Source organism: Budorcas taxicolor, chromosome 3, assembly GCF_023091745.1.
Source record: "Budorcas taxicolor isolate Tak-1 chromosome 3, Takin1.1, whole genome shotgun sequence".
Lineage (NCBI taxonomy): Eukaryota > Metazoa > Chordata > Mammalia > Artiodactyla > Bovidae > Budorcas > Budorcas taxicolor.
In genome coordinates this window covers 23169695-23193804 of record NC_068912.1, presented here as the reverse complement: position 1 = coordinate 23193804, position 24110 = coordinate 23169695, and positions in this window count along the sequence as shown.

Sequence of the window (24110 nt, the reverse complement as noted above, 5' to 3'; positions counted from 1 at the left end):
GATGAGTCAAAGGAAAAGAGAGAGACTATGGGTTGGTAGAAGTGAACCAAAGTAGTGACATCTCCAAAGGTATAAACAAGACTGCCAACAGCCTTGGACAGGTGTAGGAACTCAGGGACATTACCCAGAAATGAAAATTAAAGCATTTCACCTGAGATAAGAGGTTCATTCAAAATTAGGAAGCCTGAGAGGTACCTCCTGTGCCACAACTGCTGAGGTACACGTACTTCCGCATGACCGCCTTGGGTAGTGTGGTTTACCACAGGGACCACTATGACAGGAAACTTAGGAAAGTTCATTCATAGGATGTCTTATTTTAAACGCAGTTATAGACTCTGGTTCAAATCAGGCTTCAGTATGTAAGCCCAGGGTCTACCAAAGGGAATAATTCTCCTGGAGTAGACTAGCAGATACATTGAAGACTACCTGGGAGACCAGTTGGAATTTCATCCTCTTCAGCGTGAGAGCAGCCACAGGCTCCATCCACAGCTGATGCCACATTCTCTTCATCAAATGCAAATTCCCCATCACTGTAAGGCTGGTTGCAGGCAGAACCTTCCTGGAGAGTTGAAGGTACTGAAACACATTCATCCTGGGATTGCTGGAACTCCACCTTCTTTTCATCATCCTGCAAGTTCACGCTGTGCCAGATGGAGAAGGGATGACAGAAGGTTAAGAGGATTCGACCACACTATCTGGCTGGTTTTGATGACAGGCATTGGGAGTGGTCACAAAAGGCAAAAGGGCAGCCCCCTTAAGGAGGGAAGGAACTCCTCCTGATGTGGAGTGGAGGGTGGCTGCCATGGGGTGGGAGAGAGACAGCAGGTTCTGTGGGCAATGGGCATACAACTGGTGGTTGAAGGAGGAGACAGAATTTTCCATGCATGCTAACGTCCTGACCCTCAGCACACACAGAGGACTGGGACAGTGGTTCAAACTTTCCTGCACACATTGTGTTGATCTGGATATCTGCACCAATGAACATAGCTTTTAACAAGTTACAGATTTGTTTGAGTTTGGACTCTATTCCATTCAATTAACATTTTTATTTGCACAAATACAGCTTCAAAATCCGTTTTTCAGAGTTGGAGAAAAAGGAGTTATAGACTAGATATTCTGCCTTCAAGAACTATTTTTTCAATATTTTGTTTAATATGAATATCAATCTATTTTCTTCCCTCATAATCCAATATTTACAACATGCTGATGCCAAACCAGTGTAAGGCCCATAGGATCTCACCCTACTTTAACCACTCAGGAGAAAACACATGAGTACGGGAACTCCCACGTTTAGTTATTTCACTTGGGTCAACTCACTGTACATTGCTAAACTGAAGCATTAAAAAATTGAAATACACAAATAGAGAAATCTAAGTAGACCAGCCTGTGAAAGAGATCATTGCAGTTGAATGAACAGATGAAAGAGTCACACGGAGGACTTTCTATTTGTCTCTGGATCTGAGGTCTCCTGCTGTCACCACTGGCATTCACAGCCCACAGATCTTCAAATTACCTGGGAAATGGGAGCTCTTGTCCACTCATTGGCTTGTGATAATTTTCATTGTCTGGTAGGAAATTCAGAGACAGCAGGTCATAGTAAGCAAGTCACACCTCAGACATATCTACTCGGTAAACACATATACAACAAGGACGTTAATATTCTCATTGTAAGAACATAATTCTTTAGCAAAGATATTCTAGAACACTTAAGTCTTATGAGAATTAGACTGGACTGCGTCCAGACCCATTGAGGAAATTTGCTGCTTGATCTGGTATCTCTCTCAACATCCTTTGTTCTGAGTCTATATAAGCACTTAAAAATGTATTTTCCACAGAGTTGCTAGAAAATGATCTATTTTCTAGATTTTTTTTATAGTACTGCTTAGCCCCATCAGATTATGTGGTTGTTGAGGATATAGAGGAATTTATGATTGAGACTAGAGTGATGGGGGCATTGTGAAAGCGTTGAGCACCGAAGAATTGATGCGTTTGAACTGTGGTGTTGGAGCAGACTCTTGAGAGTCCCTTGGACTGCAAGGAGATCCAACCAGTCCATTCTGAAGGAGATCAACCCTGGGATTTCTTTGGAAGGACTGATGCTAAAGCTGAAACTCCATTACTTTGGCCACCTCATGTGACGAGTTGACTCATTGGAGAAGACTTTGATGCTGGGAGAGATTGGGTCAGGAGAAGAAGGGGACGACCGAGGATAAGATGGCTGGATGGCATCACTAACTCGATTTAGTGAGTCTGAGTGAACTCCGGGAGTTGGTGATGCACAGGGAGGCCTGGCGTGCTGCGATTCATGGGGTCGCAAATAGTCGGACAAGACTGAGCAACTGAACTGAACTGAGCTGAACTATGCACACAATAGTGTCTGTCTCTTTGTGACCGCATGGCCTACAGCCCACCAGGCTCCCCTGTCCATGGAATTCTCCACACAAGATTACTAGAGTGGGTGCCATTCTCTTCTCCAGAGGATCTTCATGAGGCAGGGATTGAATCTGTGTCTCCTTCATTGCAGGCAGATTCTTTCCCATCTGAGCCAGCAGGGAAGCCCAGTGAATTGTATTAACCTGCAAATCAAAAAGAATCTTTGGTGCTACACAGAAACCATGGCATGTGAAGCTGGAGGAACTGCCAGAGCCCAGCCTTGCTTCATGGAAACATACAAGCAATATCATGGGAGGGCCCTTTGCATCCTGGGTTCCAGATGATTGGCTTGCTAAGACAAGCAATACGGAGGAAACAAACCCTGGGGATGACAGCAGTGTCACAAGAGAAGCAACAAATAATTATGACTGTGAACACCTCTAGAAAGGCACAGAAACTCTAAGGACACTTTGGGTATGAAAATGTGAGCATTGTGGGCATGAGGAGACATTGCATAGGAATCAGGAAAAATACAGTCATCTCTGGACACCTGCACACATACAAGTGAGTCAGTGTGTTATTATTTTTCTTCAAATAAATCTGGCTATTTTATTCATGGAAAAATAAATAAATAAAAATACCTACCAAAAAACAAAACAAAACTCTACCACAGAGTCTGATTCAAATCACTGTCTACAGAGCTTCCAACAGGGATGACAAGCCACAGCAATCCAGAGGCGAGGAGTACAGAGCATACAGAGTCTCTGTGGGCATCCAGGTGGAGGTCTACCACAAGAAAATACTCACTGGTTACATCCCGGGCATAAGAGACATCCACGTCCTCAAGGGAGAAGATGGCATTGCTCCTATAAGGCCAGAAGGAGTCTGACAGGCCAGGAAGAACCGAGTAAGTCAGATAGTATTCATCCGGAGAGTCCCATGGGACGTCAGTCTCTCTCATCTGTGGCAGCTGTCTGCTGAACCTGGTGGGGGAGGGAGGGCAAAGGACTAAGGCAAGACTGATGAGAAACTGTACAGTCCTATCTGGTTTTGATGGAATGTTTGAGTGGTGAAGCGCGCCAAGGGTCTGATCCATTGGAGAGAGAAAACTGTTTTGTGCGGGAGACACAGCAGTTTTACAGGGCAGAAGTGAGAAAGAGCAGCAGGTGCTCAGTGCTCTGGCCAAATAACAGGCTGATGAACAGCCTGAATTCCCTCTGATGGTACAGCCACGCCTCACACACAGGGACACAGAACCCTGGCTTTCACACTTCCATTTACATTGCATTGACATTACTATGGCATGCATGCCAGCATGCTAACACCAAACAGAAAGCAGATATGCATCTCACCCTGTAAACCACACCTGATATAAAAATTGAGTGCAAAAAAATCACTCTTAGTTCACCTGGTCAGCTGACTTGGGATTTAAACTTGACAAGTAAATAAGAAATGGGAAACAATAGAAGTATCACAGGGAAAGCAGAGAACAGTATGAAATAGGATAATAGTGGTGGGCAAAACAGACGACACAATATATTCAGCCCTTTCTGTTTTTCCCTGGATCAGAGGTCTGCAGATGTCATCACTGCATAGGAGCCCACAGATACTCAAAATTACCTCGGGGCAACCGCCTCTGGTCCTTTCATGTCATCGTAATCATTCTGGTTTTCTGCAAATAAATTAACAGAAGAGTTATATCAGGCAAATGCCTTTCAAAAATGCCCAATCCTGTGCCTGTCTTCACAATGTGGTAACAGACCATTGAGACAAAAATAATACAGGAGGACCTAGAAAGAGCCTCATAAGAAGGCACTGGGTTTCCTTCTTGAGCCATTGCACAAATTACCTTGATATAATATGTCATTGGCAGAGCATCATGGTCTAGAGTCTGTACAAACAGCTAAATACATCCTTTTCCCCTCAGTTCCTGGGGAACAACTTAGCTACATCCTCAGCCTGCTATAATACTCAGGTTTTTTTCATCTGAAATGTTGTTTATTAATGGGATGAGTGATTACACGCTGAGATATAATGGGAGTGGAATCCACACACCATCAAGTCAAATGAATCTCAAAGCTGCAAACAGTGGCCATTCATCAGGTTGGGAAGTTCCAGGGCCCTGCCTTACCTCAGAGAAACATCCCAGAGAATGACAGTGTGGCTTACCTTCTGGTTTCAGAAGACCTCGAACAAGATGAGTCAAAGGAAAAGAGAGAGACTATGGGTTGGTAGAAGTGAACCAAAGTAGTGACATCTCCAAAGGTATAAACAAGACTGCCAACAGCCTTGGACAGGTGTAGGAACTCAGGGACATTACCCAGAAATGAAAATTAAAGCATTTCACCTGAGATAAGAGGTTCATTCAAAATTAGGAAGCCTGAGAGGTACCTCCTGTGCCACAACTGCTGAGGTACACGTACTTCCGCATGACCGCCTTGGGTAGTGTGGTTTACCACAGGGACCACTATGACAGGAAACTTAGGAAAGTTCATTCATAGAATGTCTTATTTTAAACGCAGTTATAGACTCTGGTTCAAATCAGGCTTCAGTATGTAAGCCCAGGGTCTACCAAAGGGAATAATTCTCCTGGAGTAGACTAGCAGATACATTGAAGACTACCTGGGAGACCAGTTGGAATTTCATCCTCTTCAGCGTGAGAGCAGCCACAGGCTCCATCCACAGCTGATGCCACATTCTCTTCATCAAATGCAAATTCCCCATCACTGTAAGGCTGGTTGCAGGCAGAACCTTCCTGGAGAGTTGAAGGTACTGAAACACATTCATCCTGGGATTGCTGGAACTCCACCTTCTTTTCATCATCCTGCAAGTTCACGCTGTGCCAGATGGAGAAGGGATGACAGAAGGTTTAGAGGATTCGACCCCAAGTTACCTGGCTGGTTTTGATGACAGGCATTGGGAGTGGTCACAAAAGGCAAAAGGGCAGCCCCCTTAAGGAGGGAAGGAACTCCTCCTGATGTGGAGTGGAGGGTGGCTGCCATGGGGTGGGAGAGAGACAGCAGGTTCTCTGGGCAATGGGCATACAACCGGTGGTTGAAAGAGGAGATGGAATTCTCCCTGCATGCTAACGTCCTGACCCTCAGCACACACACAGGATTGGGACAGTGGTTCAAACTTTCTTGCACACATTGTGTTGATCTGGACATCTGTGTCCAAGTGAACACAGCTTTTAAGAAGTTTAAGATTTGAGTTTGCAATCTATTCCATTCAATTAACATTTTTATTTACACAAATATAGCTTCAAAATCAGTTTCAGAGTTGGAGAAAAAGGAGTTATAGACTAGATATTCTGCCTTCAAGAACTATTTTTTCAATATTATGGTTTAATATGAATATCATTCTATTTTCTTCCCTCATAATCCAATATTTATGAACATGCTTATGCCAAACCAGTTAAGACCCATAGGATCTCACCCTACTTTAACCACTCAGGAGAAAACACATGAGTACGGGAACTCCCACGTTCAGTTATTTCACCTGGGTCAACTCACTGTACATTGCTAAACTGAAGCATTAAAAAATTGGAATGCACAAACTTGAGAAACCTAAGTAGACCAGCCTGTGAAAGAGATCATTGCAGTTGAATGAACAGATGAAAGAGTCACACGGAGGACTTTCTATTTGTCTCTGGATCTGAGGTCTCCTGCTGTCACCACTGGCATTCACAGCCCACAGATCTTCAAATTACCTGGGAAATGGGAGCTCTTGTCCACTCATTGGCTTGTGATAATTTTCATTGTCTGGTAGGAAATTCAGAGACAGCAGGTCATAGTAAGCAAGTCACACCTCAGACATATCTACTCAGTAAACACATATACAACAAGGACGTTAATATTCTCATTGTAAGAACATAATCATTAGCAAAGATATTCTAAAACACTTAAGTCTTATGAGAATTACACTGGACTGCATCCAGACCCATTGAGGAAGTTTGCTGCTTGATCTGGTATCTCTCTCAACATCCTTTGTTCTGAGTCTGTATAAGCACTTAAAAATATATTTTCAGCAGAGATGCTAGAAAATGAACTGAGTTATTTTCTAGATTATTTCTATAGTACTGCTTAGTGCCATCAGATTATGTGGTTGTTAATGGTTTAGAGGAATTTATACTTGAGACTAGAGTGATGGGGGAATTGTGAAAGCGTTATGTGCTCAGTAGTGTCCATCTCTTTGTGACCGCATGGACTACAGCCCACCAGGCTCCCCTGTCCATGGAATTCTCCACACAAGAATACTAGAGTGGGTGCCATTCTCTTCTCCAGAGGATCTTCATGACGCAGGGATTGAACCTGGGTCTCCTGCATTGCGGGCAGATTCTTTCCCATCTGAGCCAGCAGGGAAGCCCAGTGAATTGTATTAACCCACAAATCAAAAAGAATCTTTGGTGCTACACAGAAACCATGGCATGTGAAGCTGGAGGAGCTGCCAGAGCCCAGCGTCGCTTCATGGAAACATCCAAGCAAGGCAATGGTTCAGTTGACTCTGTCTTGGTGTCAGATAACATCTTAGCTAAGACCTGCCAACATCGAGAAAAGGGAGACTGGGGCTGAGAGCAGTAAAACAAAACCTGGAAACCACCTCTCCTTAGAAAGAGGCAAGTCTGTCATCATTTCCGGAGAGGCCAGGAGCATTTACAAAAATTAGATCATTGCAGGGAACAACACACTGGCTCCAAACTAGTTCTGACAGACAGCTCCTGGGGATTTCCAGCTGAGGTAGCTGAGAGTTGTCACAAGTGATGTGGGTCAAATGCCTGACACTGGGGTCAGGATGACAGAGACTAGCCCGGAGCAAAAAAAAGAATGCAAGGTCCCTGACCGACCTGATGTCTGTGTTCCATAATAGACCTTTTCCCTGCTTTCAACTGAGATGTGTCTATGCAACCTGTCCTCAGATATGACCTTCTTTGGTCTACAGAGCTTGTGAGGAGAAATGATATGGGGGCTACCTGAGATGTTGGTTGGAATTTCCTCTTCTTTAGCATGAGAGCAACCACAGGCTCCATCCTGACCAAGGTCTGCTTCCAGATCATTACATTTAAATTTGTCATTACTGTAAGGCTGGTGGCTGTCAGAACTTCCTTGGAGAATTGAAGGCATCAAACCATATTCATCCTTGGATTCTTCAGGTACTTCCCTCTTTTCAACCTCCTGCAGCTCTATGCTGTGTCAGATGGGAAAGGAATGACAGAAAATTAAATGAAGACGATCTGACCCCAGCCATTCTGGCTGGTTTTGACAGGAGGCATGGGGAGTGGTCACAGAGAGAAAAAGAGCAGGCCCCTTAAAGAGAGAAGGGACTGTCCTCTCTCCTATGAAGTGGAGTGTATCTGTCTGGAGATGGGAGAGGGGGACAAGCAGGTACCCTACATACCGGCCGCAAACCTCTCATGAGGAAGGAGACTCCACCATCCCAGAATGGTCCTTTCACGAGCAGGAAGCACAAATGAACTTCCATACCAGATGCTTCCCCTGGGTCCCTAGCCATGTTGAATTTAAGATGAAGTAGCCAAGTGAATCAGGGCTTCCCCGATGGCTCAGTGGTAAAGAATCTGCCTGCCAATGCAGAGATGTGGCATCGAACCCTGGGCCAGGAAGATCCCTTGAGAAGGAAATGGCAACCCCCATCCAGTATTCTCGATGGGAAAATGCAATGGACAGAGGAGCCTGGCATGCTCCAGTCCATGGGGTCACAAAGATTCAGAAGCAACTGAGCACTGAGCATGCACAGTGACGTGAATACAGATATTAAAGCTTTATAGACTCTCTGAGATGTTCTACCTTCTCTTTAGGAATTGAAAGGCCTCCAAGGCCTCTTTCACTTACTATTGTCACAGACTACCAATTTTTTTTTGGACAGTTGCCCTGGTTTTAATTTTTCTAGTTGCTTCTTTACTAATTCCATTGCTAGTTAGCTTCCTTCCAAAGATCTAAAACAACTGTGTACAAATAGATATTTATCTCACTTGGACTTCCTTTAGAAGAGAACAGATGCACTCTGTGTGTATATGAAATCCTAAGGGTGCTGCATTCGCCTTGGGTCATACATACAAGTAACACAGAGACAACAACCAAATACAGGGCCATTTCCATGTGGGTTGAGTGTATAAATTATGCCATCTGCAGTTGTGCTTATATTTACTTCTGACATGTGACTCTTGAGTTACTTATTGTTCTTTTGTGACCCTGTCAATATTTTCCCTACACATTACCAACTCCTGATAGACTGAAAACCACAATCACAGAAAACTACCCAATCTAATCACATGGTCCACAGCCTTGTCTCACTCAATGAAACTATGAGCCATGCCATGTAGGGTCATGGTGGAGAGTTCTGACAAAATGTGGGCCACTGGGGAAGGGAATGGTAAACCACTTCAGTTTTCTTGCCTTGAGAAACCCATGAACAGTAGGAAAGGCAAAAAGATAGGACACTGAAAGATGAATTATCTGAAAAATATCTACTTATGGTTTATTGACTATGCCAAACTCTTTGACTGTGTGCATCACCACAAACTTTTGAAAGAGATGGGAATACCAGACCACCTGACCTGCTTCTTGTGAAATCTGTGTGCAGGTCAGGAAGTAATTGTTAGAACTAGACATGGAACGGACTGTTTCCAAATAAGAAAAGGAGTATGTCAAGGCTCTATATTGTCACCCTGCTTCTCTAACTTACATGCATAGTACATCATGAGAAACGCTAGGCTGGATGAAGCACAAGCTGGAATCAAGATTGCCGGGAGACATACCAATAACCTCACATTTGCATATGACACCACCCTAATGGCAGAAAGTGAAGAAGTGAAGTGCCTCTTGATGAAAGTGAAAGAGAAGAGTGAAAAAGGTGGCTAAAAGTCAACATTCAGAAAACCAACACCATGGCATCTGGTCCCATCACTTCATGGCAAATAGATCGGGAGACAGTGGAACCAGTGGCAGACTTATTTTGGGGGGCTCTAAAATCACTGTAGATGGTGACTGCAGACATGAAATTAAAAGATACTTACTCCTTGGAAGGAAAGTTATGACCAAACTAGACAGCATATTGAAAATTGGAGACATTGCCTTGCCGACAAAGTTCCATGTAGTCAAGGCTATGGTTTTTCCAGTCTGGATGTGAGAGTTGGACTATAAAGAGAGCTGAGCACTGAAGAATTGATGCTTTTGAACTGTGGTGTTGGAGAAGACTCTTGAGAGTCCCTTGGTCTGCAAGGAGATCCAATCAATCCATCCCAAAGGTAATCTGTCCTGAATAGTCATTGGAAGGACTGATGTTGAAGCTGAAACTCCAATACTTTGGCCACCTGATGCAAAGAGCTGACTCATTTGAAAAGACCCTGATGGTGTGAAAGACTGAAGGAGGGAGGAGAAAGAGACGACAGAGGATGAGATGGTTGGATGGCATCACGGACTCAATGGACATGCGTTTGAGTAAACTCTGGGAGTTGGTGATGGACAGGGAGGCCTGGTGTGCTGCAGTCCAAGGGGTCACAAAGATTCGGACATGACTGAGTGACTGAACTGAACTGATAGTTAATTGTTACCTGGGGGTTAGTTTTTCTTGTGCTTGTTCATCGTCGTCATCTTTGTAAATTTCTGCAAACAAAATCAGAAATGTCCAGTCAGCTTCTAGTCACTTCACCCATTACAAACACAGGGACTCATATGGTCACAGAGTCATAAATATCTATGTATGAGTTAGTACTGTATGGAAGTTTTAATGCATTGTCTTTAAACAACTGCCCAAGCATGGATTTCTGATCCAGCAGGCAAACTGTTTCTAAACTGGTAGGCCATCCTCAGGACACCTTCTGCTTGACATTGGGCAAACATTTAAATTTCGTCTTTTCTTCTTTATATCACCTCACATTGTCCACCTTCCATCTCCACCTCTACAAATGTATCATCCATCCTGCCACAAATTCTGCCAAGACACAGCCTCTATAAACCTTCTCAGGTCTCACAAGATGCCCTCATTTTTTAAGGAGAACAACCGCATCCCACATCCCTCCATCTGGGAACATCCTGGCTCTTCAAGGTGGCTTTTGCATGTTATCTGGGAAAGTCTCTCTATGGAAAGTGAGTGCTCCAGTTTAAACCATTTTCCCAATGCCAAGTTCAACTCTGTCAAGTACCTTATCCAACACCACAAAGTGAAGGGCTTTCTTTTATCTGCAGTGTACTTGTAAATATTCCAAAATTTCATCACTATAGCTACCATCAACAGATTATTTCATCCATTTTACGATGAGAATAGTTACTAACATAAGGAAAAGCAACCATTCTCACATAGTATCATCACAGCACTCAGCCTGGAACCTGGGAACTTCCAATCTTCGTCTAGGGCTCTACTCACTCTAACAAGCTGCCTCCTGTCCCCTCCTCCTTTCTGTGCCTTAATGCTGGCTGGATGTTGCCTCCTGCCCCAGTGGCCATGGTCCATCAGGGAGGAAGCCAACCGTTGGGATCCGATGACCTCCACCCTGTGCATTTCTCCTCTGTCCTCTTAGACAATCCTGCTCCTACATAGCCCCAAATAGGACACGAAACAGGAAAGCTGATAAATATTCTTAGTAGAGGTGTTCATCTTATCAACTGGGGACTTAGGAGAGGATCCGTGGTATCAGGATCTGTGGCCCCCTCACCTGGGCTGAGCTTGTAGGCAATGCGCTCTGCCAGTCGGTATCCCTCAGACAGTCTCTCTCGGAAGCCCTGGCCCTGGTGGCTGCCCTGGTCATTGTGGGTGAGGAGGTCCTTGAGGTGTTGTTTGAGCAGGACAGAGTCATCTTTCCCATCCTGTAGTGTCTGCCATAACTGGGTCAGCTCTCTTGCCTGACTTCGAATTAGGGTGTCACACGTCCTAGGTGGAACAGAAGATGCAATTGTAATAGGCAAAGAGTTAAATGAAAGACGGTTAGGGATTTCTGTGAGAACACCCCCAAGGAGACCTCAAAAGATAATTCTGGCACATATCTGATGACTGGCTCACACTCAGTTGTGTCTGACTCTTGCGACCCCATGGACTATAGTGCACCAGTCTCCTCTTCCCATTGGGTTATCCTGGCAAGAATACTGGAGTGGGGTGCCATTTCCTACTCCATATCTGATGACTGGCTTATGTCAAAGAGAAAGAAGGTAAAACAAAGGTTTCCTCTGTTTCAGAAAGTACTCCTGTAAGATTTTGTGACATTTCATTCATCTTTTGCTTCTGTAAAGATAAGCTAATGTCGTCCCTGGTGGCTCAGCTGGTAAAGAATCTGACTGACAATTCAGGAAACACAAGAGATGCAGGTTTGATCTCTGAGTCCGGAACATTCCCTGGAGAAGGAAATGGCAACCCATTCCAGTATTCTTGCCTGGAAACTTCATGGACAGAGGAGCCTGGAGGGCTAAGTCATAGAGTCATAGGAGTCAGACACAACTGATTGAACACGCACGCGTCAATGTCTCCCTAAATCTGCACCATGAGGATGTCTCTTCGGTTCCTCACTCGGCCATGCCCATTTTCATTAAAAAAATACACAAAGTGTTTTCAGTATTTTTAATGTGGCAACACAAAGTACTGTCCAGTGAATGACACACAGCCAGATATAGAGTGTGGACAAGTACAGCGGGTGTGAATTGAAAAGAATGTAAGAATGACAGGGTCAAGAAAGGATTCCAGGATGTAGTCAGTCAGGAGGGCGTTGTGGTTTAAAGGCAAATAAGGTATTGATGGCACAACATTGTGAATGAGCCAAGTACCACTGGTTCACTTGAATGTAGTGAATTTCATGATGAGATTCAAGTCAGGAGTTTATTTAAAAGCAAAGTAAATTACTTCCTGAATAACACCTGGAATCCATAATTCACCAGCTGGTGTTCTCCACCTATTTGATAATATTGTGCCCTGTGCTTGCCATGATCATCCCTGCCCTCCTTACCTCAGCCTTTCATCAAGCGTTGGCTTCTCTGCTGGCTTCTCTGCTGGCCTCCGCACCTCAAACAGCAGCTTCTCCCCCAGCACGGATTCAACGATATCCTTACATGCTTCACACTCTGAGGAAAGAGAGACATGGCCTCAGGGAAAGCTGGCCTTGCTGCTGTGGTCACAGCCCTCAGGGAGGAGGACGGGCCACCTCAGTGGTGGATGTAACTCCTTCTTCAGTCTCAATGGAGTGGTTTCCACATCTGATTCCTCAGTGTCTGAACTGAGGTTACTCCCCATTGTAGAGGTGAGGAAAGAGAAGCTCCTAGGCACAGACCATGAATAGGATGAACTGCCATTGGACAAAGTCAGAATTCACATCCCCTGAGACTGACCCTGAATCCTGGGCCACTGAACCAAGACCTGCAGCCTCTTAGGTGAGACACTGAGCAGGGCCGGGGGTGGCGATTCCTGTGTGGTCGGGAAGGCCCCCAGGACTGCAGGACTGCTGGTTCCCTCCTGCTGGGATTTCAGTAACGAACAAGTGTCTCAAGGTATAAAACTTGCCGGGACACGCTTGTGTGAAATAGAATACATGAAACCATACGGACCTGAAGCAGATATGCCAAACACTGAGAAAGTCTGTGTTATTAGGAACAGTAGAACTATGAACTAAGTGTGTTTACACCAAGCCGGGTACTATGGTCAGGGCTTTGTCAGATTTGCTCAGCATTCACTACAACTCAAACAATAGTTACTATTACAGCACCACAGAGACACAGGAGGAAACAGAGACACAGGAAGGTTCCCAACAGGATGTGAGCCCAGGAAGCCTGGCCCGGAGTCCATGTCTTTCCACTGTGCTGTGGTGACCTCCACACCAAGGTCCCGGTGAGACATTTCTTCTTCACCACTCTCACAATTTCTTTCCTAGAATTTTGTTATATCATAAAGAGTGGTGTAAATAAAACTTAGTTTGTGCTTTCCCCAAAGCTCATCATTTCACTGTCTAAAATTGAAGCAGTGACCTCTTCCTTGTCTCTGTGTCCATCAGTTTTCCTTGACTCCCTCATTGCTTCACTGAAAATGACTGTAGGAAAGTGAAACAGACACAAGTGGTCAAGATTTCTCTCATCCCCTTGTTGTGCATGTACCCTGGTCTTGACTTCTTTCCTTACTCCAGGCCCCTCTTCCTGAACAGGCAAAAATGATTCCAATCACCAGGCTGACTGTGGGTGCAAAGGGCTCCTCGCACTCTGCCTGGGTTTTGACTGGGGTTAGTGATCTCCCCCCACTTACCATCAGTCTCATGTTGGTCACCCATCTTGTAGCACAGACGCAGGTTTCCCCGGACTCCTGGTCAACCTGTATCACCAAAGTTTCACCAGCTCAAGTGGGGAGGGGGGGAAAGTGCAGATTGTCTGATTTCACCAGAAATACCTTCAATCTTGCCACAGAGTCACATAGATTTCTTGGACTCAGGAAGGAGAACCTGCACACTCAGAAAACACAGCTTCCTTCTCACCAGGGAGCCTCTGTCTTGATGGCATCACAGAAACCATGGTTTCAATGAGAAGCAGACTCATCATTAACCTCCTTTAAATCATATCCCCTCCTTCTTACAGTGTCTAACCACACGTTACCCCAGGGTAACTGGCACAGGGCTTTGCCAATGGAACCTCAGAGAACCTTGAACTGAAGTAGTTCATTAGTCCCAGACGTTCAGCCAGGAGTCATGCAGGATCAGATACAGAACAGAAAAGATTCCAGTCAACACAGCTTAGTTTGCTCCTGAGAGACACAGGCACTCCTGTGCCTGCACCAGGAATCACTGTCTGGAATTTTAACTCTAATCTCACCCTGCACATCACTGCAAACGTGGAAAAGGCCTCCACTCCTTGTGCCTCCGTTTTTCCAGCCCCAGGAAACTGAAGGCAAAAGAGTCACTACTACCTTTCCTGGATTGTGGTCAGGATGGAATTCAAAATGACCAAGGGAAATGGAGACCAATTCTAGAGACTTGCAGTTTCTTAGAGGGAAGACAGTGATCATTCATTGCTTTGGTGACCATGACCTCGAAGACTTACTGTATTTCTGTAGCTGGTTGGCCAGGGAGTAAGCAGTAGCTTGGGATATGAGGAATTTCTCTGTGAGGTCTCTGAAGTCCTGCTTGCACTTTGCCAGCTGCAACCGAAGCTCCTGGTTGATTTCCATAAGGGTAGGTTCTGCCCTCAGATCCAATAAAGAGGGAAGACATACAGCCATGGTGACATGTGGTAGAAGGGGTAGAATCCAGAGGTGGGGAAGAGATACCCAATATATGGGGGATTAAAGACAAGCAAAGTCACATTAGTTTAATCAGCACTGAGGGATGACAAAAACTGGAATTCCTCATTTACTGTTGGGAACAACTAGAGGGTTCTCAACCACTAAAAGAAGTTGAAGATGCCAGAGCTCAGAGCCAAAGGAGCAGCTCGGGGCTCAGACTCAGAGAGAAGTGAAGGAGGGGGACCCAGAGTGCTAGGTAACCATCTGGAGTTGCCATAACAGAACTGGTAGGGGGAGGGGTACATGGAATCTTGGGGGCCCCTGCCTTCCAGGTGCCTACGCCATGACCGTTTGTGAACATTACCACTGATAGCACCCAAGCCCTCAGCAGCCACTCCGATGTTGACTACGCATGTCCCGTTACCACTGATCTATCTCCTTCCAAACACTATCTAAGCTGAGTTCTCATTGTTCATTTGTGTGTATACAAAAATATTCATGGGAGAAATACTTTGCCAGCAGGTCTTAATTTCTGTCGGGCTATCATAAAGTCACCTCAGTTCAGTTCAGTTCATTTCAGTCGCCCAGTCATGTCCGACTCTTCGCAACGCCATGGACTGCAGCACTCCAGGCCTCCCTGTCCCTCATCAACTCCTGGAGTTCAATGAAATTCACATCCCTAAGTCGGTGATGCCATTCATCTCATCCTCTGATGTCCCCTTCTCCTCCCACCTTCAATCTTTTCCTGCATCAGGGTCCTTTCCAATGCGTCAGTTCTTTGCATCAGGTGACCAAAGTATTGGAGTTTCAGCCTCAGCATCAGTCCTCCCAATAAATATTCAGGATTGATTTCCTTTAGGATGGAATTGGTTCTCCTTGTAGTCCAAAGGACTCTCTATAGAGTCTTCTCCAACACCACAGTGCAAAAATATTAATTCTTTGACACTCGCTTTCTTTATAGTCCAACTCTCACATGCATACATGACTACTGGAAAAACCACATCACCTCATCTTCTCTTTAAACCGGTCTCCTGGCTTTTTCACAAGAGAAGGATGTCACACTCGTAGACTGTCATGCACTTCTTCTCTAGGTCTTCTCCAGTTCAGTCTGTGTCCTGAAAATGGTAGGATAAAACTCAGAGTACAATACTAAGTGCTTAAATAATTTTAAAAAATATTTTCTCTCCCATCTCAGTATTCTTTTGCTGCATCCTGTTGTTATCTCAATTTCTTCTCTTTACTGGGCAGCATGTTGGCTTCAGAATGAACTTAAATTTGACATGCCTGGGTTGTTCTATTTGGTATTTTTTTTAATGTTACTAAAAACCACATTTCATACTTTCATTTATGTATTTCATTATAGCCTCACAAGAGCTCTTTCCAAGCTGTCAAAGTGACTAAAAGGGTTCATGCGTACATCCTTGAAAACACCGTGTGCTTGTGCTCAGTCACCTCATTCTTGTCTGACTCTCTGCGATGCCAGGACTGTAGCCCATCAGGCTGCTCTGTCTATGGGGATTTTCCAGGCAAGAATACTGGAGTGGGTTGCTATGCCCTCTTCCAAGGGAATCTTCCTGACCCAGGGGTCGAACTTGCACCTCCTGTGTCTCCAGCATTGCAGGCTGCTTCTTTACCACTGAGCCACTGAGTCCATGGGGTGCCTATCTGTTCAGGAAAGATGTGACAGCCTCGTGCTATTGTTCTGTGTTCATTCAGGTCACCCAGCTATTGAACAGACCAGGGTTCCAGAGCAGTGTTTGTGGCACACAGTTGGATCCATCTCTTTGAGTTTTCCTCATGCTATTGACCTGTGGTTGTATTCCAAAAACAGAGCACGGTTAATTTCACGGTCATAGGTCAGGGATCATGATGATCCAAAGTGAACATAAGCTTTGTGTTCAGTGATATAGAAGCTGAGTTTGAGGAAAGAGTGACAGGCAAGCCCTCAGATAGTGATGGTGAACCAACTCCTCACTTGTTAGCATCTCTTCCTACCCGGGTCTTGTAAGTCTGAGACCTAGAGAAGCCCTATAGCATCCGTCTCTTCAGTTTAGCTGTTGGTCTAACCTGGATGGAGGGTGAAATGGGTGTGACAATAGTCCACTGAGATTTCTTCATGTTAAGGTAAAAGATACAAAACTGGAACAACTACTTATGAAAGCTTGTCTTCCCCACATCCCCACACAGTCCTCGAGGTATAACGCTTAATGATGGTTGGTGTGTGAGATTCAGTAAAGGCTTTAAGGAAATCTATTTTCTGGTTGCTGTGGGGCCTGACATTCTGTGGGGGAAAGATAAATGTGTCAAATGTCTTCATATTAAATATGATGAAATCAAAAAAGCTCACAAAAGGTATCTGACTTGAGGTCAAACACGGATGAATTTTGCCATGCTGAGCACCGAAGAACTGATGCTTTTGAACTGTGGTGTTGGAAGAGACTCTTGAGAGTCCCTTGGACAGTAAGGAGATCCAACCAGTCCATTCTGAAGGAGATCAGCCCTGGGTGTTCTTTGGAAGGACTTATGCTGAAGCTGAAACTCCAATACTTTGGCCAAGTCATGCAAAGAGTTGACTCATTGGAAAAGACTCTGATGCTGGGAGGGATTGGGGGCAGGAGGAGAAGGGGGTGACAGAGGAGAAGATGGCAGGATGACATCACCAACTTGATGGACATAAGTTTGAATAAATTCCGGGAGATGGTGACAGACAGGGAGGCCTAGTGTGCTGCAATTCATGTGGTCATAAAGAGTCGTACACAACTGAGCGACTGAACTGGACTGAACTGAACTGAACGGAAGTATATAACAGGTATAGTTCGTTGACTGATACCGTGCCAGGCATTTCACACAGATTATGATACTTTCTTTCACTGTAATCATCAAGGTAACATCATTGTAGAAGAGGTAAATTAAAAAATTTATTTGACTAAAGTTAACTTTTTTTTTTTTAACCACTTTATCAAGGCAAATAAGCTATTGTCTTGCATTTTGTAGGTAGGAGAAAGCTACTGTTTTTATCCTGCCTTTGTCCCATTTCATACTCCTCTTTTTCTCTGTGACCTGACTTTATTCTTAGAGCCCTACCTTTTTTCAACTAAACCATTTCTATGCACTGAGCAATTGCAGAAGTGATGGCTGGGCCCTTCTAAGGCTTCCTGAGTGCTTATGTGTTTCAGGACACCAGAGGCCTTCTGGAGGCAAGAGCAGCCCTTCTATTAGAATCCGTGCCATGCTAATTTGCTTCAGTCGTATCTCACTCTTTGTGATCCTATGGACTGTAGCCCTCCAGCCTCCTCTGTTCATGGAATTTCCCAGGCAAGAAGACTGGAGTGGATTGCCATTTCTTCCACCAGGGAATCTTCCTGACCCAGGGATCAAAACCATGTCTCTTGTGTGTCCTACATTAGCAGGCGGGTTCTTTACCACTAGCGCCCCCTGAGAATCCCATCTGTTAGAATGGGCAGCTGCTTTCCTAGCCCACTGATGTTAGCAGGACATCCCCGGACAGAAAGGATCACTTCCCTTCAACTCAAGGATCTTTTCTCTCAGTGACTGTGCTCCATTGGGCCAAACTCTCCTGAAATTGAATGCTCTTGCTAACTTTCTGGTTTCTTGTTAGGTGGCTTGAGTGTTTATAAAATTTTCTAACAAACATCTTTGCTGAAGTTTGCATTTCTAGCAATACGATTTATTTTTTAGAGAGTGGCAGCTTGGAGAAGATTGGTACCATGGATGAGCAGACAAGGGTGAATTTAGCTTTCACTCAAACCAGACTGAATTTAAAATTAGGGCTCTCACTTTCCTTGAGGTGGATAGTCAGGTGCCACAGGCATGTGTCCCCAAGGACTTGTGTCTCTGCTGTACACTGGACAAGACTCAAACGGGGTCAGATGGGCCTAGTCCTTCAATGCTAGAGTCTTCCAATAGTTCTCTGCCTTAGTCACTGGATTGGAAAAACCCTGTACTTCTGCTCTGACTTCCTTCTGTGTTTGGGGTAAAAGGTATGCAGCTCAGTTGTTCTGTCCCCAGGCTGATCACTGTAAGATTCACCTGGGAGAGTTAGTACCCAAACAAGTGCACAGTCCTCACTGAAGCAGCTGTGATTCAGCAGGTTCAGGTGGGACCTGGAATCTATTTGTTAAAGGTACTCAGGTGTGCACTTAGTCTTACCCACTGATTTCTTTGACCTCCCTCATGATTCGAGGGGATGATTATTTCCTTTATGGTACTTCTAGTGTTCAAAATTGGCTGGTGCCAAAAACATAACTCTCTGCTGCTTTGCAGAGGAAGAAACTGAGGCACAGAGAGGGTCTCTAACGGGCCAAGACCCCCCATGCGATAAGGGTGGGAGCCACACCCGGGTAGTATCCCTTCTACTCCAAAACCCCATCCCATATTTTCTAGTTCACTCTTGTGTCAGATTCTTCCAAGTAGCTATGTCCTTCACTTATACTGCATTTCTACCAAAAACTTCCCAAATGTGTTAATAATTTCTCACTTGATCCTGTTTTTCACAACAGATATTTTGCAGAAAAGCCTATCATTACCCCGTGATGCATATTGACTTTATTAAAAAACTGGATATGGTTATCACTTACTCTCTCCTCTTTCATTCATCAATTTGTGTTGTTTACTTAAACCAGTACATTGTCTTAATTACTGTGTTTTAACCTGAGTTTTGAAATCTAGTAGAGTAAATCCTCCAACTTAATTCTCCTTCAGTGTGTCTTGGCTAATTTAGATACTTTGATTTCCACTTACATGTTATAATTAGCCTGCAAAATATATGTCCCCCCAAATGCCAGGTGCAATACTGTTGTGAATAACAAGGATTTGACATTCCAAAAATACTGTCTTCCAATCTACAAATATTACATGTATTTCTATATATTTAGGTCTCCTTTAATTCTCTCAGCAGTAGTTTTCAGGAGTCATCAGTCTGTATTCTTAAGCATTAAATGATCGTGGATGTTTATCTCTGTTATGTTTTATTGAATTTCATTTCCTAATTCTGCTCGTATGGAGAAATGTGGTAGATTTCTATATGAATCCTCTTGACTGCACCACTTAAAAATATACAACTAAATACATTTTGATAGATGTATACCACAGAAAGAAATGACACAGGGGAATCAATCTTTCCAGAAACTGATCTGATTTCTTTATTTTTCAGGTTTGCTTATATACTTTTTGTTATACATAGGGATGAATGCAGAGTCACGCAGGGGTCAGCAGACCTGACCCTTGTCAAAATCAGGTGCTTCATATAAATATATACCACATTTTGATTGATGGAAACCACAGCTACAATCAAGATGCAGGGTGTTTCCATCGGTCACAACATTCACGGTAATTCAAAGGGGAGATGGAATTGGCGTCCTAGGAAAAAAATTATTTAATTACAGATATAAAGAGAGATTAGAAAGGAATAGTGTAGTAGGAAGATTAGTGGAGAAAAAGAGGCTGAATAACTTGGTTTACGTGGAATACCAATCACCACCTATGTAGGCCACAGGCGTCTTTCTGTTCTCCTGAAGGAGAGGAGGCACTGAGGCCTCCCCGGTCTGATCTTAGAAGGCCAGGCAAAATTAGCAGGCTTGGTGAGTACCCACGTTCCAGATGGGAATTCAGCCAGAAGGGGAAAGAAAGAACGACACGGGGGAATCAGTCTTTCCATAAACTGATCTGATTTCTTTATTTTTCAGGTTTGCTTATATACTTTTTGTTATACATAGAGATGAATACAGAGTCATGCGGGGGTCAGCAGACCTGACCCCTGTCAAAATCAGGTGCTTCATATAAATGTATACAAAGGTCTATGGGTTTTACATCATCTTCTGGCCGTGAGGCCTGCTGACATTTTTATGGCTCTTTCTGATAACGGTCAGCCAACCAGAAAACTTATTTTTTCCAGGGGTGATTTTTCTTAAACCAAGTGCCACCCTCCAAATAAAGTTGCATTCCTATAGGCTGAGGGTGTAGTGGGTTACAATCAAGAAAGGAATTTACTTCGCCTAAGGTTTAACATGATTAATCTTAAAGGTTAATACTTATTTCTCCTATATGCTAGTTATATTCATTATAAGGGCAGAGAATATGGCTCAAATATTGGCTAAACAAATGAAAAACCCTTCACCAATATAATTTCTAACCAACCCACTATACTAATAATTTCTAACTTCCCCAAAGAATCTGCCTTTTTAAGTCTAAAACATCTCGTGCCTCTCACAGCTGGAAGGCTGTAAACAATCACGTGGCCAGACGAACCTGTACAGGCAGGCTAGATAACCTTCAGAGGAGTTCGTAAGTTGAAACACTCTTGTCACACCCAGGAATTTTTATTGACTTGGAGCTGTAAGTTAACTCCTTCTCCGAGAGAGGTAATGGGGGTCAGCCCCCCGTAAAGTCAGAGGTAGAGGTGAGAGCATGAAACAGTAAAGTAGGTAGACTCTGGTTTTGGGGGGTAGATGCTTGGGAAAGGGGGTTTCCTGAGGCTCAGTCCCGCCTTGCATATGCCAAAGCCTCCCTCCTCATGACCTTTGCCATGGGCGGAGTTCCTCACCCTGGCTCCTAGCAGGTCACAACATTCCTTGTTCCTCTTTGCAGTACATCACTCCCTCAACGCTTACCCCAAGCAACCAGTTTAGATGAATTTGCCTTTTTAACACATTTATAAAATGGAACAGTATACATACTCTTCCTTGTCTGCAAATTAAGCACTCGACACATAGTTAAGAGAGGATGTGTGTAAAGCCTCAAAATTGTAAATGCACACGAACATTACTACCATCTCTGCTTCAGAAATGAGTCCCATTATCCTGGCCCCTGATAAGAATGAAGATCTCTAATTTATCTCCAAACAACATTTATCCACCTTATTGCACCCTTACTTGGAGGACATCCACGTGTAGGCACTTCCAAGTTTCAGGCTGGGGGTCTAGTGCAGAGCCTCAAGGTCCCATCGTCTTCCTCTTGGAATTGGTGCTCCCAGCAGTATAAACCTCATCCTCCTCCTGGGATTGGTGCTCCCAGCAGTATAAACCAATTGGATCCATCGTGTGGATCTCCTCAGCAGGTGCACAAGTTCGCTGTGGGTTAAGTTACCCTCCTGGTCCTTCCTGCGCAGCTCAGGTTGCTCCTTGAGAACTTAGATGATGCTGTGCATTCCTCAATTCCTATTGTACTTTCCAAGCTCAACTTGTGCTTGTCCTCGGCTCCCTTGGCAAACAGCACCTCGACCATTACCTTGCTTTTCTTGGGGATTTCTCATCCTCCAAACCTGTTGATTTCCTTTCTTCAATCCCCTCTCTCCTTTCTGTGTTTCCAGTGTGTGGGCCCAGTTGAGGCTCCTATAGGAGACACACAGAGAAGGAACCAAGGTCAGGTCTTGGCTGCACATCCCAGTGCACATTTAACATGCATCTCAGTCTCTCATGCACTCAGAGAAAAACAGCAGGAAAGGAATTTGGAGATTTTGAATAATCTTATGCTACAGATGAGGAAACTGAGGCCCGGAGAGATATGGAGATTTCGCCGAAATTCTCACACCCTTATGCAGCAGAGCTGCCACACAAACTTGAGTACAAGTGTTTGTATCCAAAAGCACCAGGAACCCATGGCTAAATTTCAGGGGACATTTGATCAAACTTACTTCTTATTTCCCTTCCTAAAATAAAAATACCTGACAGACATTTCCCCCCAGAAAATTTCACCTCTGTCAATAGTCCTATATTTAGACTCAGCAATCCCTTCTCTGGGGTATCTTCCTGACCCAGGGACTGAACTCAGGTCTCCTGCATTGCAGGTGGATTCTTTACCATCTGAGTCAACAGGGAAGCCCAATCTCTTTCCAATAGTCCTATATTTATACTCTGTTTTCCCCCTTGGTGGACACAATGGGACCAAGAAATGCATCAATATTAACTACATCACAGTCTTTATTTAAAAATTAGATGTGATTCTCTATAAAACATCTGGCTCCTGTGCTAGAGGCCATATTCCTGAGCACCAGGAGCCCTCTGTGCCTTAGTCAACCCTCCTCCCCAGAGCCACTTCAAAGCCTGCCACATAGAACATTCACTAAATACTTGTCAAAAGGAATGACAAAAGCCATCCTCTTTCAAGTGAACTGGAGGGTGAGCTGGCCCCTGAAGAGGGAGCCGGAGGGTCTGGCCACCTGGTGTGCAGTGGCTGTGAGCAGCGATCTGACCAGATCATGTGGGAAGGTTTCACTCTAACGTGCTGGCACCTGCTGCTCCTCCAGACCTCAGCGCCTCCCTTCAGCTCATCCTCTGGACAGGCTCTCACCACGATCCTGGCTTCTGTCACCACTCAGCCCCCTCCAGCGTCAGTTAGGTCCACCAGCAGGACCTGATAATGGACTCTGTGTCACTTTGGTCTCCAGGTGAAGTCCCTAAGGGCCCTGCCATGCACTTCAGTCCTGTGCCCCTTGCCTTCCAGGAGATGGAATGGCAAGAGGAAGCAGAAGCGAAGCCACCATGGGTCCTTAAAACAGCAGGAAGGATGGGCCTGCGCCCCTTCTTCACAGCACCCTCTCTGCTGAGGAGGATCTGGGCCCTCTTCCACACCTACTGGAGGGTCTGGAAGGAGTCAGATATATGGCCTCGTGGACAGGGCGAAAGGCAGAGGGCCTTTCCTGCAGTTGAGGAATAACAAGGCAGGGTGTCCGTGGCTCAGCTCTAAGAAAAACATGCCTAGTTACTAGGCATGGACCTTGTGACACTGCTTCTGAACACGCTGCAGGCATGGGAGCCAGCAACAGACATTTCTTGCCTCATCACCTGTCCTCAGAGGGTCAGCTCAGGGGAAACAGGACCTGCTTCCTCACAATGCAGCATGTGATCCCAACATTGGATCTCCTCAGCAGATCTGAAAGCACAAGACTGAGCAGCGGTGCCTTGCAGGTCAGTGTGGGCAGGGGCCCAACTGCTTGACACAGGGCCCATGCAAATGGGTCACCATCAGGCCGGGCGTCAGTCTACACTGCAGCACCTGAGTACTTTGAATCCATGTGGTGGGAATGGTGATTCCCATATGCCATCTCATGCTTAGCCTAGACTTCCTACTTATATTCTATTGTTGTCTCCAAAAGCTGTACTAAATTTACATACACTGTCCCCTTTTGTCATCCCAACTTCTCTCTGGGAACTAGGGACTAACGGCCACAGCAAGCCCACTGAAAGTCTTGTGTAAAGCAAACCGGTGATCATTTTTAAGTGACATGCACGAGGCCCCCAGTTGTGCTTGTGCCGAAATCTAGTCTATATCTTCACAAAAGTGTTTTAGAAAGTGTGTATGTGTGTATAAATGTATAATATATATTTATATATGTTGCTATAGTGCTGTGTGGAAGGCTAACATAACTGGTGGACAGGGTCAGTGACAAGAAATGACACAGTCTTTTTGGTGGCTATTAAAGCAAACTACATATTAAAAAAATAGTTTTCCTTGCCTGTTAAGTTTCCAGTTTCTATACCAGCCTGCAGGGTGAGTGTGTAAGAATAGGAATGACAAACTGT